General features: G+C 41.8%; 1 protein-coding gene across 1 annotated transcript in view; it reads right to left on the bottom strand.

Moving 5' to 3' along the window:
- Positions 1–21,861, bottom strand: part of LOC138183872 (spondin-1) — a 194,252-nt gene that overhangs the window by 160,077 nt on the left and 12,314 nt on the right. The gene's annotated exons all lie outside the window — the stretch shown is intronic.

Below are 21,861 nucleotides of genomic sequence, written 5' to 3'. Positions count from 1 at the left end.
TTCCTGAATCCCTCTTCGCGCTTTAATTCCCATTTTTTCAATTAACAGTAAAACGTAAAGAAACCGGGTTCCCCCTGAGCATTTGTCTGGAAATTAATTTGTTCTGCTTAGTTTTTAGTTTTCTTTTTACGTGCAAGAAATCGATAACGCTGAACTATATGACTATATTTGTGTATCAATTTTAAAAACTGCGATACACGGGTCCCATACAATTTCGTAATGGAACACGCGACACAGACAGGCTTGACAAATCAAAGAAACGTAGCTTTAGAACCGAGTCGAAGCAACAGGTCCGAAAGCAAATAAAAAATCATTATCAAGAATGATTCGTGCAAACGCTATTCGAAACTTCGTATCAGAATTCTATGGTTGTTACGGAATATCTAATCTTTGTTTCGTTCAATCTGTCAAACTCCCTGAATTTTCCATAAGCCGGAACGCACGTTCGTACGTTATAGTTTCAACGACGGGCGTAATCTCGGGCGTAATAGCAGCGCGAGAAATAACAGAGATGACGAAATTTCATTAGTAACGACACGCGAATACTTGGAAGACGTGAATTGCGAATCAAGAGACGATGCGTACATTAGCGATAGGATCAAGTTCAACGTGTATTTACAAGTTTGAATGAAATTCGGCAAGGTTCGCTGCAGGTATATCATATTGATAAATAAATTGCTCGCTGTGATCATCTTTGATGCTTGTTACTTTTTCAGCGAAAGCCTTGCAATTTTACATACATTTCCAGATTTCTTTCTAATTTTATCAATAATTCCATGACAATCGTCACTCGTTGCAGTAACAATACGGAACGTTTCGTCCAATGCGCATGCCATATTCGTGAAAAATTGTCTACAAGCGTTCGCCTACGTACTCTAACTTCCATCGATATCGCGATCGATTATCGTGCTCTATACGGGGTAGAGCGCGAGCAACAACTGGAAACAGAACGGAGAAGGCATTAACGTCGCGATTTAAGCTACTTAGACGCCCGTGGAAATTCGATGCTGATGAACAGAGTTGCGTTCCTAGCGACAGACTCTGGCTCGTGTTTCCAATTATGGACCGAAGGAAACCATTGCGTTGTTTAAACTCGACTTTGATACTCTTTGTAACTCGAAAGAGCCACGCTGGTTACCCTTTAAACCAGAGAATAAAGGGAATACCTGTGGGGTTTCGTTATTGTAATTATGATATCGAATTCTGGACCGCGTCTACTCCTCTCTATTTGCCTTGCTTGCCGACTCTCTACGCGTATAATGTGTAGGGTGGTCTGCTTGGATGCCAAATCTCCCTTAGGAATTTCGATACGAAACATGTACTGCATATTTAGCATCTTGTTCGATATTTCATATTGCTTCTTCCAATTCGAACATAATAAAAACGACGGTTCTCATATACAATAGCATATTATATCGTGATTTTTCATTCATTTAATCGACTTTTTCGATGATTGAGAGTTTACTGGTGTCATACCTAATCTCCTTCCGTCATGGAAATACCCATGGTGTTTGTAGATTTCGAACGTAATAGTAGCGCAAGAAATAACAAAGATGAGGAAATTTCATTAGTAGCGACAATGAAATGGAAAGAAAAGATAATTTTATAAAAAATATGCCGCGAAAGAAGAAATAATTATCAGTTAATATTATATGACTTTGCATAAAACTCTGGATACTTACGTCCCTCAAAACGTCTCAAATTAGGGAAGACTCGTGCAGTGTACTGACTGGCATACGGTACTGACCAACAAAATTAGTTGTGGAAACGAGCGAATATAACAATTCTGTGTAACATATTTCGGAGCCACGTTGTTTATTCCATTGTTTTCGTTTCTCTGACAGGTTAGACGAATATGTTGATATTTCGACTGTTAAGAGCTATTTTCTAGAAATATTTTATTCCTCGGATAAGTAAATGATTTCTTTTCCTACTACGTACACTATGTCTAGTCTATTAAACGTAATTATGAGCCCCAGTTCTGCAATTTTCTTCATATATTACATGCATTATAATCTAAAGCGTTTGCACGTGTTTATCGTCCACTAGCGTCCAATACTTTTATCGTCCACTGCTAACAATCAGCCGTCGACAAGTGCAGACCAAAGTCTTTTATGTGTAAATTTAATCTGTTAGCGATTGAAATTGAATTAGCAGACGTTCATTTAATCTTTTTCCTACCTCTTCTCGTGGCAAAATGTCTGAAATTCTAAAGCAGGGAGGAGGAAAATGGACAGAGGAGAACATGAATGCGGCTTTGAAGCTATTCCTCGAAGATAAAATGACCCAGAGACAGACTTTGAATGAGACCGTGGCTGACCAGGCTTTCAATGTTCCAAAAAGGACGAATGTGAAGGCTTGGCACACGCCGAATGCACACAGACCATGAAAATATCAATTATTTTGTTTGTGATATATGTAAAAATAAAATTTGGGCAAAAATGTGTATCCTAACGTCCAACTGTCTTTTTTTTAATATTATTAATCATTCAGACCGAAAAATCTATTAATTAAGTCCGCACTACAAATTACAATATTTTTACTCTTGCAAATTATCAATTCTTATTATCGAATTTCACAAAATTAATTTCCCTCTTCTTGTTAACTTCCATTAGTACTACAAACTCGTTTATTAAAATTTTGATTTTTCTCGACTCTGGCCCAAGAATAACACAAAATCCTACTCTCTCTCTCTCTCTCTCTCTCTCTCTCTCTCTCTCTCTCTTACTTGTCTGGTTTCTCGAAACATGTAAACTTCAATTTCTAACCATTTTTATCATCTCGCTATTCTACCATTTGTATCATCTTTCGCACACCCAGATGTTTTCAAGGGACTATGAAATCTTCAAAGGACGTGACGCCAGTCACCGACGGAATATTCGCAGGTTCGTTTATGCCGGTAGTAACTTAATCAACTCTCACGGTCGTGTAGCTCCATCAAAAATGCACCCTTCCAGGAAACCCTTTGGCGCGTGGCGCTCGGGTGTCGATATACAAATTTCGAGGATGAATTCGTCGTAATGAGAGCATCGTTCCTTGCATATTTTACGGGTGGAAAAGCATCGTGAGCCATAGCTACGATGCAAGCAAGATAGACATAGCGGGCAGCCGCGTGACGTGATGAGAGAGGAATTCGCGAAGGGTGAAGTGACTCGGGGGATGCTGGCATGCCTCTGTACATAAATACAGAGTAGCGCGATACCTATCAACAATTCATCGCTATTATTACAGCCTCTCTAACGACACTCGGTGCAACGACTACGAAGTTCCTCTTGCCACTTGGGAGAAACAGAAAGAGGGAGGAGAGGGACAAAGGGAAAACACGTGACAGCTGCTACCACCGGAGAAGAGATCTACTCGATGAACGGCGTACGAGATCCAGCAGCAACCATCACCGGCCTCTAATCTACATCTTTAATGACATAGTTTATCGCGCAAGTTTCCGCGCAAGTTTTCCAAAGTAACTCGGAAACGAATCCCGTTTTCAAACCCCCGGAGTAAAGGGAGTACATCTGACCCTTCTATTATTTACGCCACGGATGGTAGGCAAATCTGTGCGAGTCTCTTTTTAGGGTTGAAAACCAGCCACCCTTTGGAAAGTTCATCCAAAACCGCCCTTTGAAATTCAACAGTCAATGGCGCACACGCTCCTCGCAGGAATTATACGTTATATTCCCTCTGAAATTGAAGGGTTCAGCAAGCCTTTTCAGTGTAGTACACGAACTTCCCGAGTATGGATACATTATGTGTTTTACAGGGAACGATTCATATTTTGAAAATGTGTAGTAGATGAGTAGGAGGAAATTGTTAGGGTTTAAGTAAATGTTAGTTATGTCGGACACTATTATTTAGTTGACAAAAAGAAATTAGAAAATAAAAACAACTGCACCTGATTAAGATGAAAAATTATTTCTCATGGAACGTTGAACCTGGGCCACCATACCGAAGGAGGAATATATCAAAGATACTAATTTTATTATTACTGTTTTATATACTTATTAAATATATATTTATTTTGCTCTAATCTACCTTTCTCCCAGTAAAGGATTTTGTCACTATATCGCTGTAATTTTTAATGTTCGCGATCCGCAAATTACACGAATTAACAACGAAACTGGTACTGGTACAAATACGGGAGATTAACACTTTAAATTGCAACAGATAATATCGAACGCGCCATGCTTCTTACGATAATCCCTTCCGGGGTATTTGTATTCGAATGTTTATTCCGCGAGCCGGCATTTTCGACCACGCAATTACGCGCCGCAAATTTAATTTAATTAAATCTGTAATTTACGCGTCGACGATTAATACGTAGCCACGAAACGATCCCCCGACTTACATAGGAGCTTTCATTCCCGATCGAAATTTATCGTACCATCCTCCCCTCTCCGGGAAGTTTGCCATTTAATTATTTACATCAACTCAATATACCATAAAACAAGATCAACGCCGTCATCGCGATATTCAAACGTACATTTCCTTGTTTTAAAATAAACTCTTCGGTCTTTCATGTTATTGCCAAAAGAAAAGAAAAAAATTAATTAATGTAACCAGCACAGGATGATCCTCGAATGGACAACGAATTTCGCGTAATTAACGAGCCTTCTTTTCGATTCTCAAGTCTGAAATCAATACGGGTTACAAGTGGACGAGGCAAAGCAATTTGGGCATTTTCCCGATCAAACGTAAGCCTCTTAACATCGCTGTACCATTTCCTGCCACTTAGTAGCGACATTAAATTCAACGAACCGATTCACTGAATTTTCTTTCCCTTTTTTCTCTTCTATTTCTTTTTTCCTTCTTTTTTCACATTTCGTCGTTCGTCAACTTGACGATGCCTCGAGTGATATCGATAAGCCGAGTCGAAAGCGAGCGAATAAAAGTCTGATATCGGACACGGATTCCAGTAAAAACGAATCCATCTCGTGGATTTCAACTTCTAATTTATTTAGGTCGCGCTCTCCTACCTTTTTCTCATCGCGCGAGGAGCGTGTTTTTCGAAATCGAATCGATCAGATTCGTACCACTTTCTCCATCATTCAAAGTGCAAGGGATAGAAGAACGACCGACGCGAACGTCGACATTTTACAGTTGGAAACTTCCGATAATTCTGGGACGCGTGGGAGCCGTGGGATAGTTTCCCGAATAAATTCACCGGCAGAAATTTTATCGGCGCTTTTTGGCCCGCATACTAAGACGAAACTCCCGTTAGATTTTCGAATTATCATGCCCTGAACACCTGCAAACTTTATCCAAATCCTTCTACCTATAAGAGGATGTTTTTAGCCCTGGGCTGTCTATTACTGGGTCATTTCAGCAGCCAACTTCCCACGAAACGAGAGAACCAGGGGAGAACGTTAAGTACAAGATTCCATTTTGTAATTTTTAACGAAGTAATAATACAGTTTCGTGACATTTCTCAATCGCCTGTAAAACTTCATTTTATCGGTAAAATAAGAAATCGATCGAGGAAGCGTGACATTAGAGAATTTTTCTTTATTCTCGTTTTCGAAATTGTTCATTTACTTTAACGTTTGGTATTCACCAAAATCACAAATTATACACGTGTAATTTCGTTAATTATCCAATGAAACAATGCCATAAAAGATAACCGAAAAATTCACGTATCAAGAATAATTCGATTATCTTCGGCTACGAATCAAAACGTTCGAAAACAAAATAATTTAACCAGACGATTTGTTCAACGCATCCGTTGTATAATATGAAATTCTCGGTATCACCAAGACTTTGACGAATTTTCAACTGTTCATCTTATCCTGTTAACTAGCTGCTAAAAAAACGATCCATTCCAGAGACGAAACACAAAAAGACGAAGAAGAGAAGGACTAACGAGGGACGCCGTTTCCTTCGAGAAAGAAGAGGGAAGATCGAGGTGACAATTAACGCGAAAATATCGGACTAGCCTCTCTTTGTTTCCGCATTCAAATCGTCGTAGTTATTCAACGGGAATACGATGCCAACGTGGTGATTTCGACTAATGGGCCATGCTCCGGATACAATTTCTAGTGCTTGGCTGACCTGACCTCGCCTCGGTTGAAACACCTTGCCGCATGTCCCTCTAGCGAGACAGAAGCGGACCAGGAACAGATGCGCCATAATTTATGTGCCGTAGCTCGGTGCAATAATATTTTCATGCAAATTCTCCTGTCGGTCCACTGACATCTTCCAAGTCTACACAAGATCCTTGGATATTTAAGTAATTTCTCTGTCGTTGGAAAATGCCCTTCTTACTTCTTAATGTGGTGGAATTAAAATGCTACTTGAAATCGTTACTGTCACCAAACTCGAACAATTATAATTTATCCGTCTTCTTTCTTTTTCTTCTTTCTCCTTCTTTTTTCTTTTAATTTTCCACAAAACGAAATGACTGCTTTAAAACGTTCGAGTAGGCGTGCAAATATGTATCGGAATTTTTGGAAACGATGCAACAAGAATTGTACGAGAACAAGAATTGCGAGTTTCTGGTCTTCGAGAAACTCTCGCAACTGTTAGAACGGTCGATTTGTTTTAATTCGACGATCGATTACGGCAAACAAAACGCTCGGTGTGTCAATTTATTCGTACGACGAAGAGACTTTAACTCGCAGACGACGAAGCAGATTATCGAGAGCAACGAGAAGCATAGCGGAACAGGAACGTAGTGGCGACAGAAGCTGATTTGCATGATGGACGTTGCGGCCGGTAATTAGCCAAAATTACTAAGCGGTCTCGACAATCGCGCTCCGACATTCGATTTTAATATCTCCCTGTGTCGCGACCTGCTCGGTTCCCGACCTCGCCTTGGAAAAATGTTTGCCGTGCGCGAGTGCAGCTCGTTCAATTCTTATGCAAATGTTCCGCTGCGATCCCATCTGAGAGAGCAATCTTTGTCTCGCGCTGTGAATTTCAGCGTGCACACTACGGGAACCGTGCATTAAACTTTTCTCACTCCGGCACTTTCCTCTTTAAATCTTCGATCCCGAAACCGCGGTGCCTTAACAGCTTTCCGATCGATATTCATTTTCAAGTAACGCCGACGAACATTACCGCGATGTTTCGTCGCTAGAACATCCTGTCCCGCGAGGAACGTTAATAAACATAACAAGAATGTTAAAACGTAAAGAGTAATAGGAATATTATCGCTGAAACAAAGATATCGTAGAGTGCTTTATTAGAGTCATTCGATGATCCGTTACGCGAATGAACCGCTGGATGCTATTTTAGAGGCTGGTCTCTGTGTTTATTATTCTCTCTTGCCAGGGTTTCTAGACGATGGCGATAATTCGATTAAGGTTGCACCAACAGATTTCATATGTTTATTCAACAGCAGTTTATCGCTGTATCATAGACCGAGGCTTCTTGCAGATATTATTCCTCAACTCTGAGATTCGCGTAGAATAAACACAAGTAAACCGAAGCAAATAAGCTATCAACCCTCCTTCTCTGTAACGCCAACTTCATTGAAAAGTTACGCGCCACTTATCGATATCTTTTAACGCTTCAATTACGAAAATAAAATTTCACTTGAAAATATCTTTTCCGCAAACTTCTATCGCGTTCGTTCGTGCCGGAATAAGAGTAAAAGATTGGAATCTCTTCTCTCATAGTCGGACAAAATTTCTATCGCAGAAACTTTAACGCATTTCACCGTTTCGAATATTTCTCGAAACTACAAACAAATAAACGCTTCGGTCGTAGACCTTAATAACCGTAAACTTAATTCACACGAAATTAGCCGGTTGCTTGACTAATTTCGCACAAGTCTGGACGACACGATGGGGGCCAATCGCTAGAAAGGAGAAAGTTGGACGATAACGTGGGCCACATTCGAGGCACGTAGCGAACAGACTATTTGAGCCACGGGGATCAAACTCGATCCCAGAAGCGTGGGACGATCTTCCTCTGCGAAAGGAAGGCGAAAGAGGCGAGGGACGGAAGGGTGGATCCTGGAGAAATTCTCGCACGAGCCGCGAAAACCGGGCCGCTTTATAACGCTACATTAACCGGCAATCTTCTCGCCTGCTGCACCAAGGGGATGGTATCCGTCTTGGCTCTCTCCGGGGCCGAACGACGGGCTACGTCGATAAAACTTTTAATTGCTCTCGCGTCGCCAACAGAGGAAAAGAGAAGGAAAGTTTCATGGAACGACCCATCATTTGTGAAACTTGTCTTTTCGATCGGCGTGATGCAACCTTTCGTTTCTGAATGAGTTACGCCCAATTAACACGGTTTAAACATTACGTAAATCGACTCAGGATTGGTAATCGTGTTGCGATGAAAATCGAACATTTTTTTATTTAAATAAACAAGAAGATCTTTAATCTCATGTAGAGATATCGCATCTCAATAGTTTATTGTGAAAACTACAGAAATCCATTGGTCGTCATTGGTCGTCAGTGATCGTCACGCTATCGCGAAATAAGTCAAAGATCCTCTTTCTCGCTGAGAAATTTCTTATTTCACTATATTCGTATAAGGCTGTAGTAAGAGAATGTACTTGTAGCGAGTAAATCGAATGTAATTGATGCGACTCAGCGGCTACGAAAATCGATCGAGAATTACTCGCTGTATTATAAAGAAAAAATTGAGAAATTTCTCTTTCTTCGAATAAACACCAAAAATTCCTACCGTCGAGTAAAAATATAACACCGAACGGGCTACTACGAAGAAAAATCTTTTCAACTTGCGTCTATACGCACCGGAATAACGCTAAGAAAGTTCCAACCGTTTCTCCACCTTGGTCGCGGTCATTCTCTACTTTCCCTCTTCCGTTTCCTATTACTCGCTGGCAATTCGTCTCAAGACGGTGTGCTCGGCCAGCTTTTGAAACAAACGAGGCTGCACCGAGCCCCTGCAGTCAACCATTCAACGAGGCTACCAGTGAAAGTGGTTTTCAGAGGCAGCAACTCGCAAACACGAGCGTTTGGCTCGTGGAAGTTTTAAAAGAAATATTAAGCAAAAGCCAAGTTGGTCCCGAAGTCGAAGGCAAGGAAGTTGAGTTATCGAACCACTTTGCATAATTTAAGCTTGCCCGCTCTTGCCCTCGCGATTCCTATTCCCCTCTCCCATCCATCGCGATTTCTAGCTTAGCTTTTCCAGGCTTTGTTATTGGTTAATAAGAAGCCGCTGCTCAGACGGCGAAAGATCGTGTTCCGATGTTACAGGTTTGTTCGTCCGCACCTGGCTCCGCCGTCTCGACGCAACCCCTCGCAATTTATTCATGAAATCGTGCGCGGGACTCCGGCGAGAAACACGGGCAAACGCCGCCAGGAAAAGTCAGTCGCTTTCAAAGTAACGGCGAAACGTCTCGCGAGGCTTTCCCCTCTTGGTTTTATAGTTTTTCTATTTCCATGCTGTAAATAACGAAATCTCGCTGTTGCGTAAATCGAATAGCAAGGATTAATCTGGAGTTGTGACAGGCGATGTTGCTTCGAATTTTCAAACGCGAAAGGCACTGTAACGGGAGGGAAACGTTGCACGACACACAGGGTTGCAGGAAGCTTGGCTAATCCTCGAGGAGAGACTTCGAAGAAATTTGCGGAGAATGTTAACGACCCTACCGAAACTCGTGCTTCCAAGACTCACAGGAAGATGTTAATCGCGAATTTTAGTGGACCTTCGAGTACGGTCAGTGTACCGGAGTTTGTGCAGGGAAGGGTCTAATTAAAACTCCCCGCTTGACTTAAGATTTTCAGTTGCGTATACAGAAAGGATCCAGGGGTTGGTTTGAAAGGAAAGTGCAATATAGAAGACACAACTGTGAACCTGTTAAGATAAACCTCGTACCTCGAAAATTATCCAATTCTTCTGGGGTAAACTCCTTCGAGTGTTTACAGCGTGAAAAGTAAAGAAGACTTAACTATCAGGTTGTTGGGGATGAAATAGGCGAGTTTTGAAAGAAAGTCGAGTTTCGTGCGATTATGAAATTGATGATTCCATACGAAGATTACAGGGCAACGATCTAACGAAGAACGCTGTGTTCTTTTAAAACTACACGCAGGAACGTAATAAGAAGCCAATGAAATATATGGACGAGTCTGGAGGAATCGTGCTTTGCTTACGATCGTACTTTAATTTTACGACTCGTTTACGAACCGTCTGTTGGAAACTGGATGTACGAAACGATCGGCATCAACATTACAAGCATCGTGTACACCCTCCATCGATTGCACGTAAGTCTAGGTGTTTAACTTTCAAAGTAAATTCTCGATGTAGCGTGTTGCGAACCGCTGGTTGGTCGGTACGTGAAAACAGCTTCGGCAAATGGAGCAAGTCCAGCTTTATACTTGTTAGCGGTATCGCCGAAGATTCCAAAGAGTATTTGCAGTTAGGCGACTTACTTTGCTCGTTTGTTTCTATGCGACTCAAACTCGCAAGATCTTTTCGCAAGATCACCAGTCGCGTTTTAAACAAACGTATCGCACACGGATGAGTGCAGTGGCGACTCACACGTGCCAAATCTTTTTGACAACAGTCGCGTTTTCAAGAAACGTATCGCACACGGATGAGTACAGTGGCGACTCACATATGCCAGATCCTTTTGACAACAGTCGCGTTTTCAAGAAACGTATCGCACACGGATACGTACGTGTTTGAACATTTACAACAGAGAACGTCTATGTGTATATTGTGTGAAGTGTGAGTTGAAAGCGATATAGAGTTATGCTAGTGCGATTACAGATCTTTTAATACACAGCGATATATAGAATGTTTTCAAATTGGTGATATATAACCCGAAACATTTGAGGGAAAAAATATTCCTGTAAATACAGTCGATAAATTTTCAAAAATGTACGTGCGGATGCATATAGAACGGAATAGTACGTATTCAGAGGCATATATACGATTTGGATTTTTCCTTTTGAAACAAACTATAATGGTACACGTTTTGCTCGACGGAAGAAACGACACGGTATGAAGCTCGAAGGATAGACGAAATCGGATATGAATAATCCGCGTGACGCGAAGTGCGACATTTTGTTTTTCCTTCCCTGTAAATTTTCGCTCCGATGCTGAAGCGCAGCTAGTGTTACGATCGATTCTCGGATTACGTACTTTCGTATTTACTCGACTGTGTTACTGGTTTTCGCGATTAAGCGTCGTTTTCCAATGCTTATGTATTTTTCTATTTGAATACGCTATTTTTCTCTCCTTTCAACAACGAACACACAACGCTCTCTCACGTCCAATCATCCCATTCCTCCCTTATCTCTAGAATCTTTCTTTTTGTTTGCTACATATATTTCCCTCTTTCCTTTCCCTTGCGAGCGACTCCTCCACTTATTCGCCCTTTCTTCTCACAACTCGCAAATTTGTAGATTTTGGAAAATAATCTATGCGTGCCATTTCCTTGCAACAGAGAATATTTCCTCTTCGATTATGTCATCACAGGCAAACTTTGACCTTTTTCAGCCTCCTAAAATTTTCTTTTTCCCTTCAACGCGTTACTATAGCTTCGAAGTCTCGAGAAACCGATCCTTTAACTAGTAATCTATACATTGGTTCGGCAACTAAGTGATTGCGGATTTTGTCACTAGGTGGTATTGACAAAATCCGCAATCACTTAGTTGCCAACCCAATATAATCGAAGAACTTCGTGAACTTCTAACCAACACTTTTGTACATTGGTAACTAGTGTAACAAATATCGTCACAGGTATAGCCACACCTGAACCCTTATTCTCCCTATTTCGCTCTCGATTTTGTCGCTGTCTCTTCGATAGTTTATGATGTTCTTTTTTTTTTTTTTTTACTTATATTATACAAACTGATAGTTGGTACCATTTTATTCGACCTGCTGGTACACGTACGCTGCGCTATATATTTTCGCCTGACAACTAGCTTTCCAATTTGCCGAGATTGCCGGGCGAAATGCCGGGGCAAATTGCAATAATTGGCGGCACCGTGCGAACATTGAAACGTAATTTTTATTTCTCTCTCTCTCTCTTTCCCTCTCTGGCAAATTACTTTCCCAGTATGTCCGTGCTCGGAGCACGCCGGTGCCCGGGGAAAACAGAGTGGAAAATTTTTAACGCTGCCCAGTCTGTCTCCCCGTCGATATCAACGAATCGAACCGGTAGCGACGCGGATGGGCAGATAACCTGGTTAATCGCCGATACGAAATTCTATCCGTGTGCCGCTAAATCGTCGCTGATAGTCTACTTTGCGTCATCGTGAACGATTATATACCTTGCGAGTTATACACGAACACAGAGAAGCAAGCGCGTGTAAAAATTTGCCAAGAAATTGGCTAGAAATGGAAACTCTTAGGAAACTGTTACGCGTTGAATCGACTTTAAACGAGGAAAGACATTCGAGAGCAGCGACAAGACATTTTAAAGCGAACGAAGCCTATAACGGTAATGGAAGAGCACGCCGGATGAGACGAGCAAAACGGTAGAACCATCAAATGGTCGAACGGAGAAAGGTATTTGAATAATTTCACAGGAAATTAGCGTTTGACACCGGTTGCTCTTTCACCTTTGAACCATGCCGGGCGTACCAGAAATTCACAAACGGATTCGGATTTACGGGTAAAGTGTGGCAAATTCTATAAAATCATGGGGCATCTACGAAATTACACATTCCATGGGATATGCTGACGCGAAACCGGATACCCTTGAACGTTCCTCCGCGACGTTCCTTCTCTGGTACCCTCACTCTGCGATTTCAGCGACATTCGAGACTCTGTGATCAGATCAGCATCTTCTTTATTTTCAAATGTTTTACGAAACATCCAAAAATTACGTAACAAGGAGCATGGTAAAAAGCGAAAGAACCACAGACACTGTTCGGACCTGAAAGAAACGTTGGGAATCGATTATGCGAAACCCCGTATAGTCGTCGATCGATCGTTTTATGACAAATTCATATATTTTCTTCGCCTTGTACAAATAGAAAATTTCAAGCGATCAATCGATGTTTCCCTAACAATCTGAACCACCGATTGCCACGTTCTGTACACCGTCAGATGTCCAATACTCACGAAGAACACTGTACGAACGAGCGTAACGTATCACGCAACATAATTTCTCCATCTCCTTCTCGACTTTTATTCCGCGAATCCACCCGGAAGCAACCGCGTTCTCGCTCCCCTGTATCATCAACGATTATTTTCCGTTGCCTAGTTCCATCTTCCTTCGCTTTCATTTACGATTACTCTCGCCGTACTCGTACTGAAATTGCGTGAAGAACGTTCCATAGTCGAACAAATCACGCGTAGTTCAGGAGAGACAAAAGGAGAAAAAGAAAAGGAGCAATAAGAAGGCGAGAGGAAAGCGCGGCAAATAAATTGAACAGAAAAGGAAGGTGAGACGCGCGCATAAGGAAAGAGGGTAAATAAGTGGCGGGGGCGGATAGAAGGAGACATCAAGGAGGAGATAAAACGAACAGAGGGGTGCAGCCAGTGCACGACAATGCGTAGTCGAAGCGGTGAGCTTGAGGGTTCGCGTTTATTAAATCAACAAAAGCCCCACGGGGGATGGTTTTCAGACGCGAGCAGTACATCCGCTACAGAAAGCTTTCCGTCGTACTCGCCTCCTACTCTTTATCTCTCTATTTATTTATCTGCCTCTATCCTGCCACTCCAGCTCACCGCCCATTGCGGCTTGTAGGTTGCCTGTACTCGCGATAATGACACCAGGGGAAAGTCCATATTCAAGGGAGATACATGCAGAGGGTGGTTTTGTTTCACAGAACATCGCGTAGTAGGTAAAACGCGGCTACCATAATTTTAAAGCAAATCGACGGAGCTACGCGGATCAAATTACAAATTAGACGGAACGTTGATCGTCTTTGAGAGATTTGCAAGTTGTTTGTTCCCGGCTTTGTCCAGTTTTATCTGTTGCCCAAGTAAATCTGCCGAATTCTCGTTGGTTCACGAGTCTCTCTCTCTCTCTCTCTCTCTCTCTCTCTCTCTCTCTCTCTCTCTCTCTCTCTCTGTAGCCTTTTAAAGATCTACGATCTACGATATCTGTCCACGATAGATATTCTAAGCTCATCGTTTCGCATGCTCAAAGTGAAACGTCTGTTCCGATTCCACGATTCTGAAAAATCTATGGATCGAGAGATATCGACGAATCAATCGTTCGTACCGTAGCGCACTTTGGTCTTTGAAATCTAGGATCATCTTTTTACGTGTATTTATACTAATTTCCTCGTAAATTTTGTTATTGGTTGAATGTTTATAAGACTGACTTCGATAGTAATGTTCTTTGTTTCAAGAAATATTTGGTTAAAGAATTTTGTTAAGTAATAACATTCGGAGTTGAATTTCTGTTCGATTCTTGGAATCTATGGAATTAATACATTGAATTTCCTACTAATTTTATTGCCAATTCGTTTCAGATTTCCACATGCTACACTTCGGATTTCAATGGTAATTTTCTTTATCGATTGTAAGTAGAATCTTGATTACACGATTCTCTAAAGTAATACAATTCTAAAGTCATCTCCTCTTCTTTTAAATTATTCGAATTTATGCGACGTATAACGGCGCCACAATTTTCGTCAGTAGTATATTTTTCTGCGAAATGTCAGAAATCGCGGAAACAGTGAAATTCCGTCAATGAAGCAATTAGAAAAAATAACGAGCATTTTGCGTCTAGTGCAACCGCTTCGCGCAGCCGCAAATTATTCGTGGCGTCGTCGATGAATCGTCCCGAATGTGTTTACACCGCGCAATCAAAGCGAATCGATAGAGCTCGTGCGCGTAAACAAATTTCAATTTCAATTCCGCGCGACATTCTTGGAGGAAACGCGACACGCGTGCCGTGATCGAATTCGACGTTCTAAAACACAGCTTTTTGATTAAAATCGATCGGCTGGAAAGTCACACGACCTATACAGTAAGAAAGGGTTAATTAAGCGAGTAAAACATTTGAGTTTTTACCCAACGCTATTAGACCAAGGAGGAATTAATTAAAATTAAGTTTCGATACTTTGACTTTGGTCTTTGAAATAAACGCGACGAGAAGTCGGTCTTGGCTCGCAGAATTTCTCTCGTTATTATCGCCAAAGGAAACAAACGAGGCGTTGCAAACGGGAAAGCGGACACGACGTAAACGACGTGGATCGAGATGGTCTAAAAAGATGAATCGACCGCAAAGCGAGCCGATCGGGACAAGAAGACCGGGGCTTAATGCGTCTGACGTTCGAGGAGACTCGTTAAGACGGATGGAACGAGCCAGATGGGATCCTTATTATCGGCTAAAAATATTGGAACGCCTTTATAGCGCAGTCACCTTGCGTTATTATCGTTTCAACCTGTTATGCTGTGAATTATTTTATTCTAAATCCTTCAAAACTGCACATATATGTTGTACGTAGATATTTTTCATAATTAGTATAGCGCAACAAACGAATTTAAGTTAAGATAAACAACGTTTACAAATGAATTTTAACACTAGAATCAGTTAACACGATAGTTAACACGAAGCTATTTCTACCAAAACCAGTGAAAATGACTGGTCTTTAAAAAATACGTAATAATAGAATATTTTTATATTTATTGATTTATTGCTTTCTTACAGAAGGAATTCCATGTTATGTAGTATATTTTTGATATTATTAATCCATCTGGGACCATGATCCCTAAACGAGGGTTGACACATTTATAGAATTGTAGAACCAGTCATTTTGATTGGTGTGGTATTTTTAGTCTTAGTATCTAGCGATCTAGCGATCAATCCGGAATTTTCCTGATAACTGATATCGTCATATTGAATGATACGCGGTAAAAATTTTAAAAACGTGTGGCAAGTTGTAGAAAACGAGGAAACTGGTTAATTGGGGTTCGATAAACAGATTGTAGGACCCTTTTACACTTTAACAAGTACCAGTCATTTCGCTGGTATTGGTATAAGTAGCATTGATACAAAATTATTTTGAACTAGAATACATAAAAAAAAAAAAATAAAATTCATTATATTATTCTTTTCGTTGTCGTTGCGAGAATCATTACATCATTGTGGGAAAAAAATATAACACGAAGTAATGAAGAGAAATTTCGGGGCATAAAGATAATTCTTTTATCAAAAGATTCCAAAGAATCGAAATTAAATGTCAAAATTACGTTGGTACGTTTCAAGCAAACTTCGCTCTTCGCTTCATATACGAAGAAACGCTTGTCGCGGCGAAGAAATCAACGCGAGGCTGGTTGCTCGATTAAAGAAATCAGCGATGCTTGTTAACCAGGGCGAAGAAGAAGGAGGAAGCGGGAGCAACAGAAAGTGCAAGAAGAAGTGGACAACAAGCGGCGCGCAATTACGAAACAGCTAGATGCTCCGGAAAGATGTAGCGCTTTGATACGAGCCGACGACGAGAGGAACGTTGCTATTCATATTACCTGGAATTTCAATTCCAAGGACCCTGCACGCTTCGCTTTAATTAACTACGAGGCCTAATAAACGTGTGCACGGCCGGTTGCGTTGGAAGACCAAGGTTTTTCATTCGCCAGTCGACCAACGCACTAGAAACGCAAGAGGATAGCAGGGACGAGTCGTGTCATCGCGAGAAAAGGAACGAATCGCGAAGAATACCAGGGCGACGGGCAAAGAACCCTTTTCGAAAGCTCTTTTTGCTTTTTGCATCGCGATACGAGACACGTGAGAATTTCACTAAGGGAAAAAGGATGCTCGGGGAATCATTCCATCGACACTGAAAACACGGAGCTCGAGAAGAATCGGAGACTTGTAGTTCCGTGGAAGGATCGCACTTTGACCTCCACGTGCCGCCAAATACCAGTTTTATTCCGAAAATCGTGCCTTTAGTAACAAAATTCTTCGAACAAAAACCCATTATCTTTTTTTTTATAAAATAAGGATGTTAAGTAGCATCGTTAATTTTAGAATAGAAGACGAGTTCGGTATTGTTATAATAACGTAATAATAACTTCAATTATCTGATACAAAATAAATATAACTTGTTTTTGAACTGTAATCTAGAACTTCATCGCTGATACGTAACACAACGATATAAATATGTTTCTACGTAATCGGTTTTGTCAAATCCAGCCGCAATATCGTGGTGATTAATTCGTGGGCCACCCTGTATACGATTACGACCAGAGATGTATCTACTCATAGAAACAGGAAGAGGGTCGTGGAATCTCGTGGACTAAAAATTGCCCGGTGATGTTTTTCCCGCCCACGGCACTTGTCACGCGTTTAGTACTTTCGATTCTCGAGTAGAAGAGCTCGAGACCGACTACAGAACGCGCACAACTATAATATATCTCGCCGCGTAGTATTCTCCAATTGCAAGTAAACACCTTGTCGGACAGTCCTTACCATAAACTAAAAAGCAATTATTCCAACGACCCGCGAGAACGATCAATTTTCTCGATAAAGAGAAACGGCTATAATACAGCTCGTCGCAAAGTATTCTCGAACTGCAAGTAGAATCGGATGCTACCTTGGCAGACAGTCTGTATCGTATATCGAGAAACAATTAGTCTAACTATCTATGAGCGTGATCAATTAAAAGAAGTTGCAACAATAACACCTGGTCGTGGAGTATTCTCCAACTGTAAGTAGAATCGGACGACACCATTCGTCACACAGCTTTTACGATATATCGAAAAACAATTATTCTAACGATCTACGAGCGTGATCAATTTTGTCGATAAAGGAAAGGAAGGCTAAAAAAAAAAAAAGAAAAGAGAAAGAACAGGCCGGTTCGTTAGATCGAAATATTTTACACAGGCGAGAAAAACGAGGGTCTCGGTGAAAATTAAACGGGAGAGACGAGCGCGCAACACGCGGATATATCAGCGTCGCGAAACGCGCCGCTAAGTGCATCATTTTTTCCCGATTCTGTTGCTTTTCAGCGTCGATTCGAGCGCAGCTGGTACACGAGAAAGGAGAGACGAGGAAACGGGAGCAAAACGAGAAGCCCGACTCTCTCGGTTCAGGCTAAAAATACCTCTCCTCTTTACCTACGGCTCCTTCGCTCTCGGGCACACCCTGAGTCTCTCTCGTTCTTTCTATGTGTCTCTTTCTACTGACTCGCTACTCGACTCTTCGCTCTATCCACCCGTCTCTGTCCTTCCGCTTCGCGCTAGCTCCAAACCGTCGCTCCCCGGCTATAAATAAAAAAAAAAAAAAAATAACGAGAACACCGTGCGCGCTGCGGGTGTCTCGAGAGAAGAATAATTAGAAGCGGCCCTTGGTGCGTCCACAGAAGAGAAAACTCCTCGGTCTAAAGCGTTCTCCCTCCTCTCCTTAGCCTCTGTATTTTCTTCTCTACGTTCTCTTCCATCGTGTGTCTAGATTTTCTCGCGTCGTCAAAGATTTCTTCGATCCGGAAACCCGCGTGAATATGCGATGAGCCTTTTTGTCAGCTAGAATTCAACCACTCGAGAATTCCGCCGCCAGGCGTGTGCAGCGGATTAACGAGACAACGATTTTTGGATTTTCCTGCACATGACTCTGACTGGCTGATGGAAAATGGAGTAGGTATTGCGCGAATGCCAAGTTGTAGAATATTGGCGCGGAAAATGTAAAATAAATGTGATCTAATAACGATCTGGTAACAAGAGTGATTTAGAAAACAAATATTCTCTCGCGCCTGCAATATCTGGAATGAAATTATTTCTTCCAAGCTGATAGCTATCGAACACACTCCGATAAAAGAATCCAACGATCTCTCGATTAAATAAACGCTAGCCACGAATCGGAGGGATGTTTTATTAATTTCTGTATAGAGGTACTTGGGCGTTCGCGGCTCGCGTATTTCTGGTAACGACAATTTCCTGAATTCGCTTTGACGAAATATCTCGACTAATGCAAGAGCCGGCCTCTATCTAACCAAGACAATATCCCAAGAAATACAGCGATAGTCTACGTGACTGTCGATATTTCCAACCCGATCGCTACATTACAGACACGCGGTAACGTTCTTATCATTTCCACCTCTACCAGCGTGAAGATACCACCGTCGTACGGAAGGACACATTCTTCCGCGATAGAAGACAAAGAAAAAAACAAATAAAATTGTAGAGAATACAAACGAGAAGTTGGAACACGTTAAAACCGATCGAAGAAAACGAGGAGAAGAAAAAGAAGGATTAGGAATGGAAAAATCGAATTAAGTCTAGCAGGCTAGGGATTGCAGGGAGGAAAACAACGCGAACGTCGGTGCCGATTTTACGATTTCTCGGGTAGCAAGGGGGTGAAAGAAAACGAGAGGAGAAAGAAAAGAGCAACCCCCATTGTGGAGGTGGAGTCGAAGGTCGAGAGATGGAACCGACGATCTGGATGCGAATTCCATTCCATTAGTCGCCCGTTAACGATCGAACGTGCCCGTTCGTCTGTATACGCAGGATATATCCTGGAAAGGTTTTCTCGTCGAGTTTCTGCGGAATGCGGAAAGCAGAGAAATAGAGAGAGAGAGAGAGAGAGAGAGAAAGAGAGAGAGAGCGAGAACCTTCCTTGATAGCTAAAAATGCCCGTCGTACGACGAATCGTCGTAAAGGATTTTCGATTACGTTTTGTAGCCGTGTTCGCAGCGACTTCGAGTTTCGCTTCCCTTTCCTTTCTTTTTATCCTTCGCAACCTCTTCGATGTTTATCGCTAGTCGCGTACTACCGCTAGTATCTTCTATTTTCTCTTCTGTCTGTCCGCAAGGGAAAACGTGACACAGTTCCAGCTTCCTTTCCGCAAGTTTCTTTTAATTGCTTTTGTAATGCCAGGAAACGAAGAGAAAATAGGCCTCGCTTTGATCGTACGCTTGGAGAATGGAGAGACAGTAGTTGTGGACGCTCGTGGTCAGACACGCCGAATCGTAGTTGCAACAATGTAGCGAACGTTGACTGTATACCGTTGAATGCAATTTTATACAGCCGGCATGAAACTAAATCTCGTCGCTCTTCTTCGTGAATGAATTATTAGGCTGTGCGCAAAAAATTGAAGCAGAATTATCAAGCGTGAAGATGTATAATTAATTTGTTGTTTTGTCGGAAACGGAAAGATAGATGTCGTGTGAAATCGATCGACAGCGTGTTCAATATATATTTTATTCTTGCATAAAGAAACAGACAATATCATTTATTATGTTTTTCACTCGTCATCTTCATTTGTAACCAAATATCCGAACGGAAGTGCACGTATGTATGAGCATACTTATCAACAGAAAAATTCCTACGCGAGTAACGACCTTCTATTTCTGCCTCACTCTGAAATTCATAATACCCGCCACGCTACGCAAAAGCCGCAGCAATTTTTCAACCCGCTGTACGAGCATCGCAGCGATTCTTAACCGCGTTACACGGCGGTTTAGCCTGCTCGACAACAACGGAGAAGACACGGAGTCAGGCGGTCGAATTTCCGCGTAAAATTGACGAGTCGTCTTAACGAATACAAGCGGCAAATTCGGCGGATGACACGGCAACTTTCCGCGAAACGCTCGTATTTGTTCGAGGGTGGAAATTCGACGAGCTCTAACGATTCACGAGTTCTTTCTGCGAGCGTAAAACAAAATGCCGCGCGCATTCGCATTCCCCGCATATCCTCGCTTTTTCTCTTTTCAGTTTTCTTCGCCGCGTTCCTCTCGCTTTCGTGACCCTTGGCTCGCTTCATCCCCCGTATTCCAAACCCTAGACGTTTACCCAGCGTGAATACGAGGACGATCTTTAAAGTGAAATTGAATTTCCCCGAACGCCGCGTGCCTTTCTAATTCGAATTTGACGTTTCCCTTCGCGAACCAACGTGCTTCGCGGATTTATTCGACCCTCGATTTCCTACCCACCCGCCACGCTTACCAAACCACCCTCGATCTCGTTGGATGGTGCGTGGTGGCCACAGCCTCGAATCGAAAGTGCGAAACCGCGCGGAGTTACGAGGCGCCAGGAAAATTTATAGACCGTCAGGGAGTCACGACACCTGTTCCCGCGCTCGCATTACCATCTGAAATATTCCCCTTGTTTATGGACCGACTACAACGCCCTTCCGCCCCCTGAATCGCGCTACCAACCAGCACAAAGACAAGAATTTCTTTCTCGACGGTGGATTGTGTCGCGATTGAAACGATCTCATTGAATTTTACAACGGCTGAGTGTTATAGGTATCCGTGGGTGGAATTCTGGGAAATTAAAGCGAATAGAAGAAACATATTTGGAGATTTATTTAACGTATTGTTAGGAAAATTTTACGTAATCTGTCGTTCGATATGATTATTGCTGCGAAAATTTCACCTGATTTGTTATTCGATAACTGCTTGTTGCTGGGGAAATATTGTGTAACTTGGCATTCTATATACGTGATATAATCTTGTAAGTTAGAAAATAAGAGAACGTGGAGACTAGATTACATATAAAGGTATTTATAGTCAACACATTTGTTGGATAAATTGTGTTTTATAATGGTTATAAAAAGCTATTAGAATAAAAATTCTTCAAAAATTATTTTAAAGAAAAGGATAGCGTAGAAGATGTTGCAATGATAGAAGATAAAACATACACAGCGATATTAATATAATATTATGAAAATTAATTTTTAAGTCTATCTTGCGTTTCTTTTTCTAAAAAAAAAGGATATATAATGGTCTTAGAAAATCCGAAATAAGCGTGGTAGATGAAGCGGTGTTGTTACGAGATTCGGTATATCAAGCGACAGAGGAAAGCTCCGACATCGTTGGAAACGACGACATACGCGTCGACGTCCGATAATTTCCAACTTCTCCAATTATCGTTTCTCACGTCGGCTGGGAAAGGAGGTCGAAGAGAATAAACCTCGGAAATGGCGTGTTCCGCTGGCTGACGTTGCTCGAAATGCGCCACGGCTCAGAAATAAGTATTCGCCGATCATCGAAACCGTGCGGAACGAATTTCCAGAAGTCTCGACGTCGAGATGATTCTACGAAT

The sequence above is a fragment of the Bombus flavifrons genome, chromosome 10 (assembly GCF_040668555.2).
Source record: "Bombus flavifrons isolate JBK064 chromosome 10, iyBomFlav1_principal, whole genome shotgun sequence".
NCBI classification, from domain to species: Eukaryota; Metazoa; Arthropoda; class Insecta; order Hymenoptera; family Apidae; genus Bombus; species Bombus flavifrons.
This window is presented reverse-complemented; position numbering and strand designations above follow the sequence as displayed.